Source organism: Phyllobates terribilis, unplaced genomic scaffold (assembly GCF_046119375.1).
Source record: "Phyllobates terribilis strain yellow unplaced genomic scaffold, ASM4611937v1 Scaffold_52__1_contigs__length_9100884, whole genome shotgun sequence".
Lineage (NCBI taxonomy): Eukaryota > Metazoa > Chordata > Amphibia > Anura > Dendrobatidae > Phyllobates > Phyllobates terribilis.
In genome coordinates this window covers 224,142-236,603 of record NW_027362812.1, presented here as the reverse complement: position 1 = coordinate 236,603, position 12,462 = coordinate 224,142, and the positions used below count along the sequence as shown (strand labels likewise).

Below are 12,462 nucleotides of genomic sequence, written 5' to 3'. Positions count from 1 at the left end.
TTTTCTGAAACGTTGTCTCCCTCTGCTGGAACACTGACTTCTTTCATTTAATGCCTGCAGACTATAAAAGAGAACCCAACCCAAAAAGTTTGGTTGATTAGTCTGTGGCATTCTGTTAAACTGTTGCTTATGGCGGTCTCTGTGAGCTTCTCAGCGACATTCAGCCAGCCAGGTATCCTGCCTGCAGTAGATGGAATGTGGCAATGGAACGCTGGCTGCGCGTGTCATAATAGGCTCTGAGCCTTTATATACCTGTGCACAGCAGCAGCCACCTTCAGTCTGCTGCTGGACAGCCAGCAGCAGCAGCAGCAGGAGAGGTATGTAATCAGGAGCCCTCCTGCTAAGGGTAGACAGCTGCTCGTTCCACCCCACCCCCCGCCTTAATTGGTTCTCCTCCCTTCCAACGGTGTTGAGGCGGGTGGGAACAGCAGGGGGTGAAGGTGCTGTGTTTAAAGAGGTGGAGTTATGCAGATCTAAAACGCGTGGATTGCAGCAGCAGCAAGCCGAAAAGTGCAGGCATGTAAGGGATCTAGAGGTTGACAACATGTCTTCTTAACGGGAGTCCAGGAGCTCATCTCCACAAATGGACTTTTCAGGATCCTTGGGTGGCTCCGTAGTTTGAAACCAATTCTGGTTATCGCTTCTCGGCCTTTTGGCTAAGATCAAGTGTAGTATCGCTTCTCGGCCTTTTGGCTAAGATCAAGTGTAGTATCTTTTGAAAAGGCAGTTTTGTCCTTGGGCTGCCCTAGTAAATTGATGCATATTACACACTGGTTTGGTGCACTTGTTAGTACGCCAGGTGGCTCATAGAGTTATCTGATGGAAAACATGGCCCTCCAGGATCGAAGTCACTAGGCTGGGTAAGTGTGAGGGCTTTGGAGCAATGTGCCCCAGGAGTAGGCGCCCTGGTGGGAGTCCAAGCTTACTGGGACTGGGAACCCCAGAAAGACTTGGCTTCGTAGCACGCCGCACCTTTGCCAATCATACTTTCTGAGCAACCCCCCCCTATTCCTGGCCTCCGGGCTAGGAAGGGGAATTTTTATAAACCCGGTCGGAGGTCCGGTCAGCTTTGGGCTGAGAAACCAACACAGGCTCCAGCTCCACTAGGGTGGCAGCCTAGATGGAAGCTGGGAGCACGAAAACGGCTCTTCTCCGGCTTCGGCTAGGGAGAGCATCGGAGATCCCTGACCCTCGCTGTGGCCTTCTGGCTCGGAGGGATGGGGATGGTTTATTGGGGACCCTCTCCTCCGGGAAGGGTCCACATGAATCCTCGCCTCGTGCGCTGTTTTGGTGTGACTTCGGTCACATTTTTCAGTGCCTTGGATGCAGCTTCAATCAAAAAATCTGTTCTTATCAGTTTAATATCTGATACGTCCCCTATCTGGGGACCATATATTAAATGGATTTTTAGAACAGGGAGATGGAAAAAGAGCTTGCTCTGTCCACTCCACGCATTGACCTGGTATTGCAGTATCTCCAGGACCGGTGCACCCCTTCTTTAATGCAGTTTCTAAAATCAGAAAGAATTGAATTCAATGTTTTTTGTTCATTTTGCTTGTTTGTCGGATTTTGGGATGGACTCTTTGGCTTTGCTTTTCTTCTCCTCATTGGATTTTTCATGTTCAAAGTTGCAGAAGCCAGATTACAAGCTCATTTTGGTTCAACTTCAGCAACTGTGCATTGCATTGCCATGTAATGTGATGCAATGCTATCTTTCTAGCTCTCCCTTTTTACTTCCTTTTGGATAAACAGACATATTAGGCAAGCATTTTGGAGCTTTCACCTAAATAACTACAGGTGGTGAGATAAGCTGCACAATATAATTGACCTTTCAGTATATTGTTGCACACACACCATCTATTTAGCAAATGCCCTTGTTATCAACAGCAGCCTTTTAAACTCACCTGAGCTAACAGGTATGTGCGCTGGTTACTCTGCTGCGCTTAAAATTTCTTTTTTGGTTTGCTACAATGCCTTTTCTGAAACGTTGTCTCCCTCTGCTGGAACACTGACTTCTTTCATTTAATGCCTGCAGACTATAAAAGAGAACCCAACCCAAAAAGTTTGGTTGATTAGTCTGTGGCATTCTGTTAAACTGTTGCTTATGGCGGTCTCTGTGAGCTTCTCAGCGACATTCAGCCAGCCAGGTATCCTGCCTGCAGAAGATGGAATGTGGCAATGGAACGCTGGCTGCGCGTGTCATAATAGGCTCTGAGCCTTTATATACCTGTGCACAGCAGCAGCCACCTTCAGTCTGCTGCTGGACAGCCAGCAGCAGCAGCAGCAGGAGAGGTATGTAATCAGGAGCCCTCCTGCTAAGGGTAGACAGCTGCTCGTTCCACCCCACCCCCCGCCTTAATTGGTTCTCCTCCCTTCCAACGGTGTTGAGGCGGGTGGGAACAGCAGGGGGTGAAGGTGCTGTGTTTAAAGAGGTGGAGTTATGCAGATCTAAAACGCGTGGATTGCAGCAGCAGCAAGCCGAAAAGTGCAGGCATGTAAGGGATCTAGAGGTTGACAACATGTCTTCTTAACGGGAGTCCAGGAGCTCATCTCCACAAATGGACTTTTCAGGATCCTTGGGTGGCTCCGTAGTTTGAAACCAATTCTGGTTATCGCTTCTCGGCCTTTTGGCTAAGATCAAGTGTAGTATCGCTTCTCGGCCTTTTGGCTAAGATCAAGTGTAGTATCTTTTGAAAAGGCAGTTTTGTCCTTGGGCTGCCCTAGTAAATTGATGCATATTACACACTGGTTTGGTGCACTTGTTAGTACGCCAGGTGGCTCATAGAGTTATCTGATGGAAAACATGGCCCTCCAGGATCGAAGTCACTAGGCTGGGTAAGTGTGAGGGCTTTGGAGCAATGTGCCCCAGGAGTAGGCGCCCTGGTGGGAGTCCAAGCTTACTGGGACTGGGAACCCCAGAAAGACTTGGCTTCGTAGCACGCCGCACCTTTGCCAATCATACTTTCTGAGCAACCCCCCCCTATTCCTGGCCTCCGGGCTAGGAAGGGGAATTTTTATAAACCCGGTCGGAGGTCCGGTCAGCTTTGGGCTGAGAAACCAACACAGGCTCCAGCTCCACTAGGGTGGCAGCCTAGATGGAAGCTGGGAGCACGAAAACGGCTCTTCTCCGGCTTCGGCTAGGGAGAGCATCGGAGATCCCTGACCCTCGCTGTGGCCTTCTGGCTCGGAGGGATGGGGATGGTTTATTGGGGACCCTCTCCTCCGGGAAGGGTCCACATGAATCCTCGCCTCGTGCGCTGTTTTGGTGTGACTTCGGTCACATTTTTCAGTGCCTTGGATGCAGCTTCAATCAAAAAATCTGTTCTTATCAGTTTAATATCTGATACGTCCCCTATCTGGGGACCATATATTAAATGGATTTTTAGAACAGGGAGATGGAAAAAGAGCTTGCTCTGTCCACTCCACGCATTGACCTGGTATTGCAGTATCTCCAGGACCGGTGCACCCCTTCTTTAATGCAGTTTCTAAAATCAGAAAGAATTGAATTCAATGTTTTTTGTTCATTTTGCTTGTTTGTCGGATTTTGGGATGGACTCTTTGGCTTTGCTTTTCTTCTCCTCATTGGATTTTTCATGTTCAAAGTTGCAGAAGCCAGATTACAAGCTCATTTTGGTTCAACTTCAGCAACTGTGCATTGCATTGCCATGTAATGTGATGCAATGCTATCTTTCTAGCTCTCCCTTTTTACTTCCTTTTGGATAAACAGACATATTAGGCAAGCATTTTGGAGCTTTCACCTAAATAACTACAGGTGGTGAGATAAGCTGCACAATATAATTGACCTTTCAGTATATTGTTGCACACACACCATCTATTTAGCAAATGCCCTTGTTATCAACAGCAGCCTTTTAAACTCACCTGAGCTAACAGGTATGTGCGCTGGTTACTCTGCTGCGCTTAAAATTTCTTTTTTGGTTTGCTACAATGCCTTTTCTGAAACGTTGTCTCCCTCTGCTGGAACACTGACTTCTTTCATTTAATGCCTGCAGACTATAAAAGAGAACCCAACCCAAAAAGTTTGGTTGATTAGTCTGTGGCATTCTGTTAAACTGTTGCTTATGGCGGTCTCTGTGAGCTTCTCAGCGACATTCAGCCAGCCAGGTATCCTGCCTGCAGTAGATGGAATGTGGCAATGGAACGCTGGCTGCGCGTGTCATAATAGGCTCTGAGCCTTTATATACCTGTGCACAGCAGCAGCCACCTTCAGTCTGCTGCTGGACAGCCAGCAGCAGCAGCAGCAGGAGAGGTATGTAATCAGGAGCCCTCCTGCTAAGGGTAGACAGCTGCTCGTTCCACCCCACCCCCCGCCTTAATTGGTTCTCCTCCCTTCCAACGGTGTTGAGGCGGGTGGGAACAGCAGGGGGTGAAGGTGCTGTGTTTAAAGAGGTGGAGTTATGCAGATCTAAAACGCGTGGATTGCAGCAGCAGCAAGCCGAAAAGTGCAGGCATGTAAGGGATCTAGAGGTTGACAACATGTCTTCTTAACGGGAGTCCAGGAGCTCATCTCCACAAATGGACTTTTCAGGATCCTTGGGTGGCTCCGTAGTTTGAAACCAATTCTGGTTATCGCTTCTCGGCCTTTTGGCTAAGATCAAGTGTAGTATCGCTTCTCGGCCTTTTGGCTAAGATCAAGTGTAGTATCTTTTGAAAAGGCAGTTTTGTCCTTGGGCTGCCCTAGTAAATTGATGCATATTACACACTGGTTTGGTGCACTTGTTAGTACGCCAGGTGGCTCATAGAGTTATCTGATGGAAAACATGGCCCTCCAGGATCGAAGTCACTAGGCTGGGTAAGTGTGAGGGCTTTGGAGCAATGTGCCCCAGGAGTAGGCGCCCTGGTGGGAGTCCAAGCTTACTGGGACTGGGAACCCCAGAAAGACTTGGCTTCGTAGCACGCCGCACCTTTGCCAATCATACTTTCTGAGCAACCCCCCCCTATTCCTGGCCTCCGGGCTAGGAAGGGGAATTTTTATAAACCCGGTCGGAGGTCCGGTCAGCTTTGGGCTGAGAAACCAACACAGGCTCCAGCTCCACTAGGGTGGCAGCCTAGATGGAAGCTGGGAGCACGAAAACGGCTCTTCTCCGGCTTCGGCTAGGGAGAGCATCGGAGATCCCTGACCCTCGCTGTGGCCTTCTGGCTCGGAGGGATGGGGATGGTTTATTGGGGACCCTCTCCTCCGGGAAGGGTCCACATGAATCCTCGCCTCGTGCGCTGTTTTGGTGTGACTTCGGTCACATTTTTCAGTGCCTTGGATGCAGCTTCAATCAAAAAATCTGTTCTTATCAGTTTAATATCTGATACGTCCCCTATCTGGGGACCATATATTAAATGGATTTTTAGAACAGGGAGATGGAAAAAGAGCTTGCTCTGTCCACTCCACGCATTGACCTGGTATTGCAGTATCTCCAGGACCGGTGCACCCCTTCTTTAATGCAGTTTCTAAAATCAGAAAGAATTGAATTCAATGTTTTTTGTTCATTTTGCTTGTTTGTCGGATTTTGGGATGGACTCTTTGGCTTTGCTTTTCTTCTCCTCATTGGATTTTTCATGTTCAAAGTTGCAGAAGCCAGATTACAAGCTCATTTTGGTTCAACTTCAGCAACTGTGCATTGCATTGCCATGTAATGTGATGCAATGCTATCTTTCTAGCTCTCCCTTTTTACTTCCTTTTGGATAAACAGACATATTAGGCAAGCATTTTGGAGCTTTCACCTAAATAACTACAGGTGGTGAGATAAGCTGCACAATATAATTGACCTTTCAGTATATTGTTGCACACACACCATCTATTTAGCAAATGCCCTTGTTATCAACAGCAGCCTTTTAAACTCACCTGAGCTAACAGGTATGTGCGCTGGTTACTCTGCTGCGCTTAAAATTTCTTTTTTGGTTTGCTACAATGCCTTTTCTGAAACGTTGTCTCCCTCTGCTGGAACACTGACTTCTTTCATTTAATGCCTGCAGACTATAAAAGAGAACCCAACCCAAAAAGTTTGGTTGATTAGTCTGTGGCATTCTGTTAAACTGTTCATTATGGCGGTCTCTGTGAGCTTCTCAGCGACATTCAGCCAGCCAGGTATCCTGCCTGCAGTAGATGGAATGTGGCAATGGAACGCTGGCTGCGCGTGTCATAATAGGCTCTGAGCCTTTATATACCTGTGCACAGCAGCAGCCACCTTCAGTCTGCTGCTGGACAGCCAGCAGCAGCAGCAGCAGGAGAGGTATGTAATCAGGAGCCCTCCTGCTAAGGGTAGACAGCTGCTCGTTCCACCCCACCCCCCGCCTTAATTGGTTCTCCTCCCTTCCAACGGTGTTGAGGCGGGTGGGAACAGCAGGGGGTGAAGGTGCTGTGTTTAAAGAGGTGGAGTTATGCAGATCTAAAACGCGTGGATTGCAGCAGCAGCAAGCCGAAAAGTGCAGGCATGTAAGGGATCTAGAGGTTGACAACATGTCTTCTTAACGGGAGTCCAGGAGCTCATCTCCACAAATGGACTTTTCAGGATCCTTGGGTGGCTCCGTAGTTTGAAACCAATTCTGGTTATCGCTTCTCGGCCTTTTGGCTAAGATCAAGTGTAGTATCTGTTCTTATCAGTTTAATATCTGATACGTCCCCTATCTGGGGACCATATATTAAATGGATTTTTAGAACAGGGAGATGGAAAAAGAGCTTGCTCTGTCCACTCCACGCATTGACCTGTATTGCAGTATCTCCAGGACCGGTGCACCCCTTCTTTAATGCAGTTTCTAAAATCAGAAAGAATTGAATTCAATGTTTTTTGTTCATTTTGCTTGTTTGTCAGATTTTGGGATGGACTCTTTGGCTTTGCTTTTCTTCTCCTCATTGGATTTTTCATGTTCAAAGTTGCAGAAGCCAGATTACAAGCTCATTTTGGTTCAACTTCAGCAACTGTGCATTGCATTGCCATGTAATGTGATGCAATGCTATCTTTCTAGCTCTCCCTTTTTACTTCCTTTTGGATAAACAGACATATTAGGCAAGCATTTTGGAGCTTTCACCTAAATAACTACAGGTGGTGAGATAAGCTGCACAATATAATTGACCTTTCAGTATATTGTTGCACACACACCATCTATTTAGCAAATGCCCTTGTTATCAACAGCAGCCTTTTAAACTCACCTGAGCTAACAGGTATGTGCGCTGGTTACTCTGCTGCGCTTAAAATTTCTTTTTTGGTTTGCTACAATGCCTTTTCTGAAACGTTGTCTCCCTCTGCTGGAACACTGACTTCTTTCATTTAATGCCTGCAGACTATAAAAGAGAACCCAACCCAAAAAGTTTGGTTGATTAGTCTGTGGCATTCTGTTAAACTGTTGCTTATGGCGGTCTCTGTGAGCTTCTCAGCGACATTCAGCCAGCCAGGTATCCTGCCTGCAGTAGATGGAATGTGGCAATGGAACGCTGGCTGCGCGTGTCATAATAGGCTCTGAGCCTTTATATACCTGTGCACAGCAGCAGCCACCTTCAGTCTGCTGCTGGACAGCCAGCAGCAGCAGCAGCAGGAGAGGTATGTAATCAGGAGCCCTCCTGCTAAGGGTAGACAGCTGCTCGTTCCACCCCACCCCCCGCCTTAATTGGTTCTCCTCCCTTCCAACGGTGTTGAGGCGGGTGGGAACAGCAGGGGGTGAAGGTGCTGTGTTTAAAGAGGTGGAGTTATGCAGATCTAAAACGCGTGGATTGCAGCAGCAGCAAGCCGAAAAGTGCAGGCATGTAAGGGATCTAGAGGTTGACAACATGTCTTCTTAACGGGAGTCCAGGAGCTCATCTCCACAAATGGACTTTTCAGGATCCTTGGGTGGCTCCGTAGTTTGAAACCAATTCTGGTTATCGCTTCTCGGCCTTTTGGCTAAGATCAAGTGTAGTATCTGTTCTTATCAGTTTAATATCTGATACGTCCCCTATCTGGGGACCATATATTAAATGGATTTTTAGAACAGGGAGATGGAAAAAGAGCTTGCTCTGTCCACTCCACGCATTGACCTGGTATTGCAGTATCTCCAGGACCGGTGCACCCCTTCTTTAATGCAGTTTCTAAAATCAGAAAGAATTGAATTCAATGTTTTTTGTTCATTTTGCTTGTTTGTCAGATTTTGGGATGGACTCTTTGGCTTTGCTTTTCTTCTCCTCATTGGATTTTTCATGTTCAAAGTTGCAGAAGCCAGATTACAAGCTCATTTTGGTTCAACTTCAGCAACTGTGCATTGCATTGCCATGTAATGTGATGCAATGCTATCTTTCTAGCTCTCCCTTTTTACTTCCTTTTGGATAAACAGACATATTAGGCAAGCATTTTGGAGCTTTCACCTAAATAACTACAGGTGGTGAGATAAGCTGCACAATATAATTGACCTTTCAGTATATTGTTGCACACACACCATCTATTTAGCAAATGCCCTTGTTATCAACAGCAGCCTTTTAAACTCACCTGAGCTAACAGGTATGTGCGCTGGTTACTCTGCTGCGCTTAAAATTTCTTTTTTGGTTTGCTACAATGCCTCTTCTGAAACGTTGTCTCCCTCTGCTGGAACACTGACTTCTTTCATTTAATGCCTGCAGACTATAAAAGAGAACCCAACCCAAAAAGTTTGGTTGATTAGTCTGTGGCATTCTGTTAAACTGTTGCTTATGGCGGTCTCTGTGAGCTTCTCAGCGACATTCAGCCAGCCAGGTATCCTGCCTGCAGTAGATGGAATGTGGCAATGGAACGCTGGCTGCGCGTGTCATAATAGGCTCTGAGCCTTTATATACCTGTGCACAGCAGCAGCCACCTTCAGTCTGCTGCTGGACAGCCAGCAGCAGCAGCAGCAGGAGAGGTATGTAATCAGGAGCCCTCCTGCTAAGGGTAGACAGCTGCTCGTTCCACCCCACCCCCCGCCTTAATTGGTTCTCCTCCCTTCCAACGGTGTTGAGGCGGGTGGGAACAGCAGGGGGTGAAGGTGCTGTGTTTAAAGAGGTGGAGTTATGCAGATCTAAAACGCGTGGATTGCAGCAGCAGCAAGCCGAAAAGTGCAGGCATGTAAGGGATCTAGAGGTTGACAACATGTCTTCTTAACGGGAGTCCAGGAGCTCATCTCCACAAATGGACTTTTCAGGATCCTTGGGTGGCTCCGTAGTTTGAAACCAATTCTGGTTATCGCTTCTCGGCCTTTTGGCTAAGATCAAGTGTAGTATCTGTTCTTATCAGTTTAATATCTGATACGTCCCCTATCTGGGGACCATATATTAAATGGATTTTTAGAACAGGGAGATGGAAAAAGAGCTTGCTCTGTCCACTCCACGCATTGACCTGGTATTGCAGTATCTCCAGGACCGGTGCACCCCTTCTTTAATGCAGTTTCTAAAATCAGAAAGAATTGAATTCAATGTTTTTTGTTCATTTTGCTTGTTTGTCGGATTTTGGGATGGACTCTTTGGCTTTGCTTTTCTTCTCCTCATTGGATTTTTCATGTTCAAAGTTGCAGAAGCCAGATTACAAGCTCATTTTGGTTCAACTTCAGCAACTGTGCATTGCATTGCCATGTAATGTGATGCAATGCTATCTTTCTAGCTCTCCCTTTTTACTTCCTTTTGGATAAACAGACATATTAGGGAAGCATTTTGGAGCTTTCACCTAAATAACTACAGGTGGTGAGATAAGCTGCACAATATAATTGACCTTTCAGTATATTGTTGCACACACACCATCTATTTAGCAAATGCCCTTGTTATCAACAGCAGCCTTTTAAACTCACCTGAGCTAACAGGTATGTGCGCTGGTTACTCTGCTGCGCTTAAAATTTCTTTTTTGGTTTGCTACAATGCCTTTTCTGAAACGTTGTCTCCCTCTGCTGGAACACTGACTTCTTTCATTTAATGCCTGCAGACTATAAAAGAGAACCCAACCCAAAAAGTTTGGTTGATTAGTCTGTGGCATTCTGTTAAACTGTTGCTTATGGCGGTCTCTGTGAGCTTCTCAGCGACATTCAGCCAGCCAGGTATCCTGCCTGCAGTAGATGGAATGTGGCAATGGAACGCTGGCTGCGCGTGTCATAATAGGCTCTGAGCCTTTATATACCTGTGCACAGCAGCAGCCACCTTCAGTCTGCTGCTGGACAGCCAGCAGCAGCAGCAGCAGGAGAGGTATGTAATCAGGAGCCCTCCTGCTAAGGGTAGACAGCTGCTCGTTCCACCCCACCCCCCGCCTTAATTGGTTCTCCTCCCTTCCAACGGTGTTGAGGCGGGTGGGAACAGCAGGGGGTGAAGGTGCTGTGTTTAAAGAGGTGGAGTTATGCAGATCTAAAACGCGTGGATTGCAGCAGCAGCAAGCCGAAAAGTGCAGGCATGTAAGGGATCTAGAGGTTGACAACATGTCTTCTTAACGGGAGTCCAGGAGCTCATCTCCACAAATGGACTTTTCAGGATCCTTGGGTGGCTCCGTAGTTTGAAACCAATTCTGGTTATCGCTTCTCGGCCTTTTGGCTAAGATCAAGTGTAGTATCTGTTCTTATCAGTTTAATATCTGATACGTCCCCTATCTGGGGACCATATATTAAATGGATTTTTAGAACAGGGAGATGGAAAAAGAGCTTGCTCTGTCCACTCCACGCATTGACCTGGTATTGCAGTATCTCCAGGACCGGTGCACCCCTTCTTTAATGCAGTTTCTAAAATCAGAAAGAATTGAATTCAATGTTTTTTGTTCATTTTGCCTGTTTGTCGGATTTTGGGATGGACTCTTTGGCTTTGCTTTTCTTCTCCTCAATGGATTTTTCATGTTCAAAGTTGCAGAAGCCAGATTACAAGCTCATTTTGGTTCAACTTCAGCAACTGTGCATTGCATTGCCATGTAATGTGATGCAATGCTATCTTTCTAGCTCTCCCTTTTTACTTCCTTTTGGATAAACAGACATATTAGGCAAGCATTTTGGAGCTTTCACCTAAATAACTACAGGTGGTGAGATAAGCTGCACAATATAATTGACCTTTCAGTATATTGTTGCACACACACCATCTATTTAGCAAATGCCCTTGTTATCAACAGCAGCCTTTTAAACTCACCTGAGCTAACAGGTATGTGCGCTGGTTACTCTGCTGCGCTTAAAATTTCTTTTTTGGTTTGCTACAATGCCTTTTCTGAAACGTTGTCTCCCTCTGCTGGAACACTGACTTCTTTCATTTAATGCCTGCAGACTATAAAAGAGAACCCAACCCAAAAAGTTTGGTTGATTAGTCTGTGGCATTCTGTTAAACTGTTGCTTATGGCGGTCTCTGTGAGCTTCTCAGCGACATTCAGCCAGCCAGGTATCCTGCCTGCAGTAGATGGAATGTGGCAATGGAACGCTGGCTGCGCGTGTCATAATAGGCTCTGAGCCTTTATATACCTGTGCACAGCAGCAGCCACCTTCAGTCTGCTGCTGGACAGCCAGCAGCAGCAGCAGCAGGAGAGGTATGTAATCAGGAGCCCTCCTGCTAAGGGTAGACAGCTGCTCGTTCCACCCCACCCCCCGCCTTAATTGGTTCTCCTCCCTTCCAACGGTGTTGAGGCGGGTGGGAACAGCAGGGGGTGAAGGTGCTGTGTTTAAAGAGGTGGAGTTATGCAGATCTAAAACGCGTGGATTGCAGCAGCAGCAAGCCGAAAAGTGCAGGCATGTAAGGGATCTAGAGGTTGACAACATGTCTTCTTAATGGGAGTCCAGGAGCTCATCTCCACAAATGGACTTTTCAGGATCCTTGGGTGGCTCCGTAGTTTGAAACCAATTCTGGTTATCGCTTCTCGGCCTTTTGGCTAAGATCAAGTGTAGTATCTGTTCTTATCAGTTTAATATCTGATACGTCCCCTATCTGGGGACCATATATTAAATGGATTTTTAGAACAGGGAAATGGAAAAAGAGCTTGCTCTGTCCACTCCACGCATTGACCTGGTATTGCAGTATCTCCAGGACCGGTGCACCCCTTCTTTAATGCAGTTTCTAAAATCAGAAAGAATTGAATTCAATGTTTTTTGTTCATTTTGCTTGTTTGTCGGATTTTGGGATGGACTCTTTGGCTTTGCTTTTCTTCTCCTCATTGGATTTTTCATGTTCAAAGTTGCAGAAGCCAGATTACAAGCTCATTTTGGTTCAACTTCAGCAACTGTGCATTGCATTGCCATGTAATGTGATGCAATGCTATCTTTCTAGCTCTCCCTTTTTACTTCCTTTTGGATAAACAGACATATTAGGCAAGCATTTTGGAGCTTTCACCTAAATAACTACAGGTGGTGAGATAAGCTGCACAATATAATTGACCTTTCAGTATATTGTTGCACACACACCATCTATTTAGCAAATGCCCTTGTTATCAACAGCAGCCTTTTAAACTCACCTGAGCTAACAGGTATGTGCGCTGGTTACTCTGCTGCGCTTAAAATTTCTTTTTTGGTTTGCTACAATGCCTTTTCTGA

General features: G+C 46.4%; 8 non-coding genes and 3 pseudogenes across 8 annotated transcripts; all 11 read left to right on the top strand.

Annotated features, from left to right (window-relative positions):
* Positions 1-636: 636 nt before the first annotated feature.
* LOC141192186 (U2 spliceosomal RNA) lies at positions 637-789 on the top strand (annotated as a pseudogene).
* Positions 790-1,314: 525 nt separating this feature from the next.
* On the top strand, positions 1,315-1,496 carry LOC141192113 (U2 spliceosomal RNA). Its single transcript, XR_012265805.1, has one exon. It is a non-coding gene; the product is annotated as a U2 spliceosomal RNA (small nuclear RNA).
* Positions 1,497-2,611: 1,115 nt separating this feature from the next.
* On the top strand, positions 2,612-2,764 carry LOC141192185 (U2 spliceosomal RNA; annotated as a pseudogene).
* A 525-nt stretch (positions 2,765-3,289) lies between these two features.
* On the top strand, positions 3,290-3,471 carry LOC141192112 (U2 spliceosomal RNA). Its single transcript, XR_012265804.1, has one exon. It is a non-coding gene; the product is annotated as a U2 spliceosomal RNA (small nuclear RNA).
* Positions 3,472-4,586: 1,115 nt separating this feature from the next.
* LOC141192184 (U2 spliceosomal RNA) lies at positions 4,587-4,739 on the top strand (annotated as a pseudogene).
* Positions 4,740-5,264: 525 nt separating this feature from the next.
* On the top strand, positions 5,265-5,446 carry LOC141192111 (U2 spliceosomal RNA). The gene has a single exon (XR_012265803.1). It is a non-coding gene; the product is annotated as a U2 spliceosomal RNA (small nuclear RNA).
* Positions 5,447-6,561: 1,115 nt separating this feature from the next.
* Positions 6,562-6,751, top strand: LOC141192103 (U2 spliceosomal RNA). Its single transcript, XR_012265795.1, has one exon. It is a non-coding gene; the product is annotated as a U2 spliceosomal RNA (small nuclear RNA).
* A 1,115-nt stretch (positions 6,752-7,866) lies between these two features.
* On the top strand, positions 7,867-8,057 carry LOC141191820 (U2 spliceosomal RNA). The gene has a single exon (XR_012265522.1). It is a non-coding gene; the product is annotated as a U2 spliceosomal RNA (small nuclear RNA).
* Positions 8,058-9,172: 1,115 nt separating this feature from the next.
* Positions 9,173-9,363, top strand: LOC141191819 (U2 spliceosomal RNA). Its single transcript, XR_012265521.1, has one exon. It is a non-coding gene; the product is annotated as a U2 spliceosomal RNA (small nuclear RNA).
* A 1,115-nt stretch (positions 9,364-10,478) lies between these two features.
* Positions 10,479-10,669, top strand: LOC141191817 (U2 spliceosomal RNA). The gene has a single exon (XR_012265519.1). It is a non-coding gene; the product is annotated as a U2 spliceosomal RNA (small nuclear RNA).
* Positions 10,670-11,784: 1,115 nt separating this feature from the next.
* On the top strand, positions 11,785-11,975 carry LOC141192074 (U2 spliceosomal RNA). Its single transcript, XR_012265767.1, has one exon. It is a non-coding gene; the product is annotated as a U2 spliceosomal RNA (small nuclear RNA).
* The last annotated feature ends 487 nt before the right edge of the window (positions 11,976-12,462 follow it).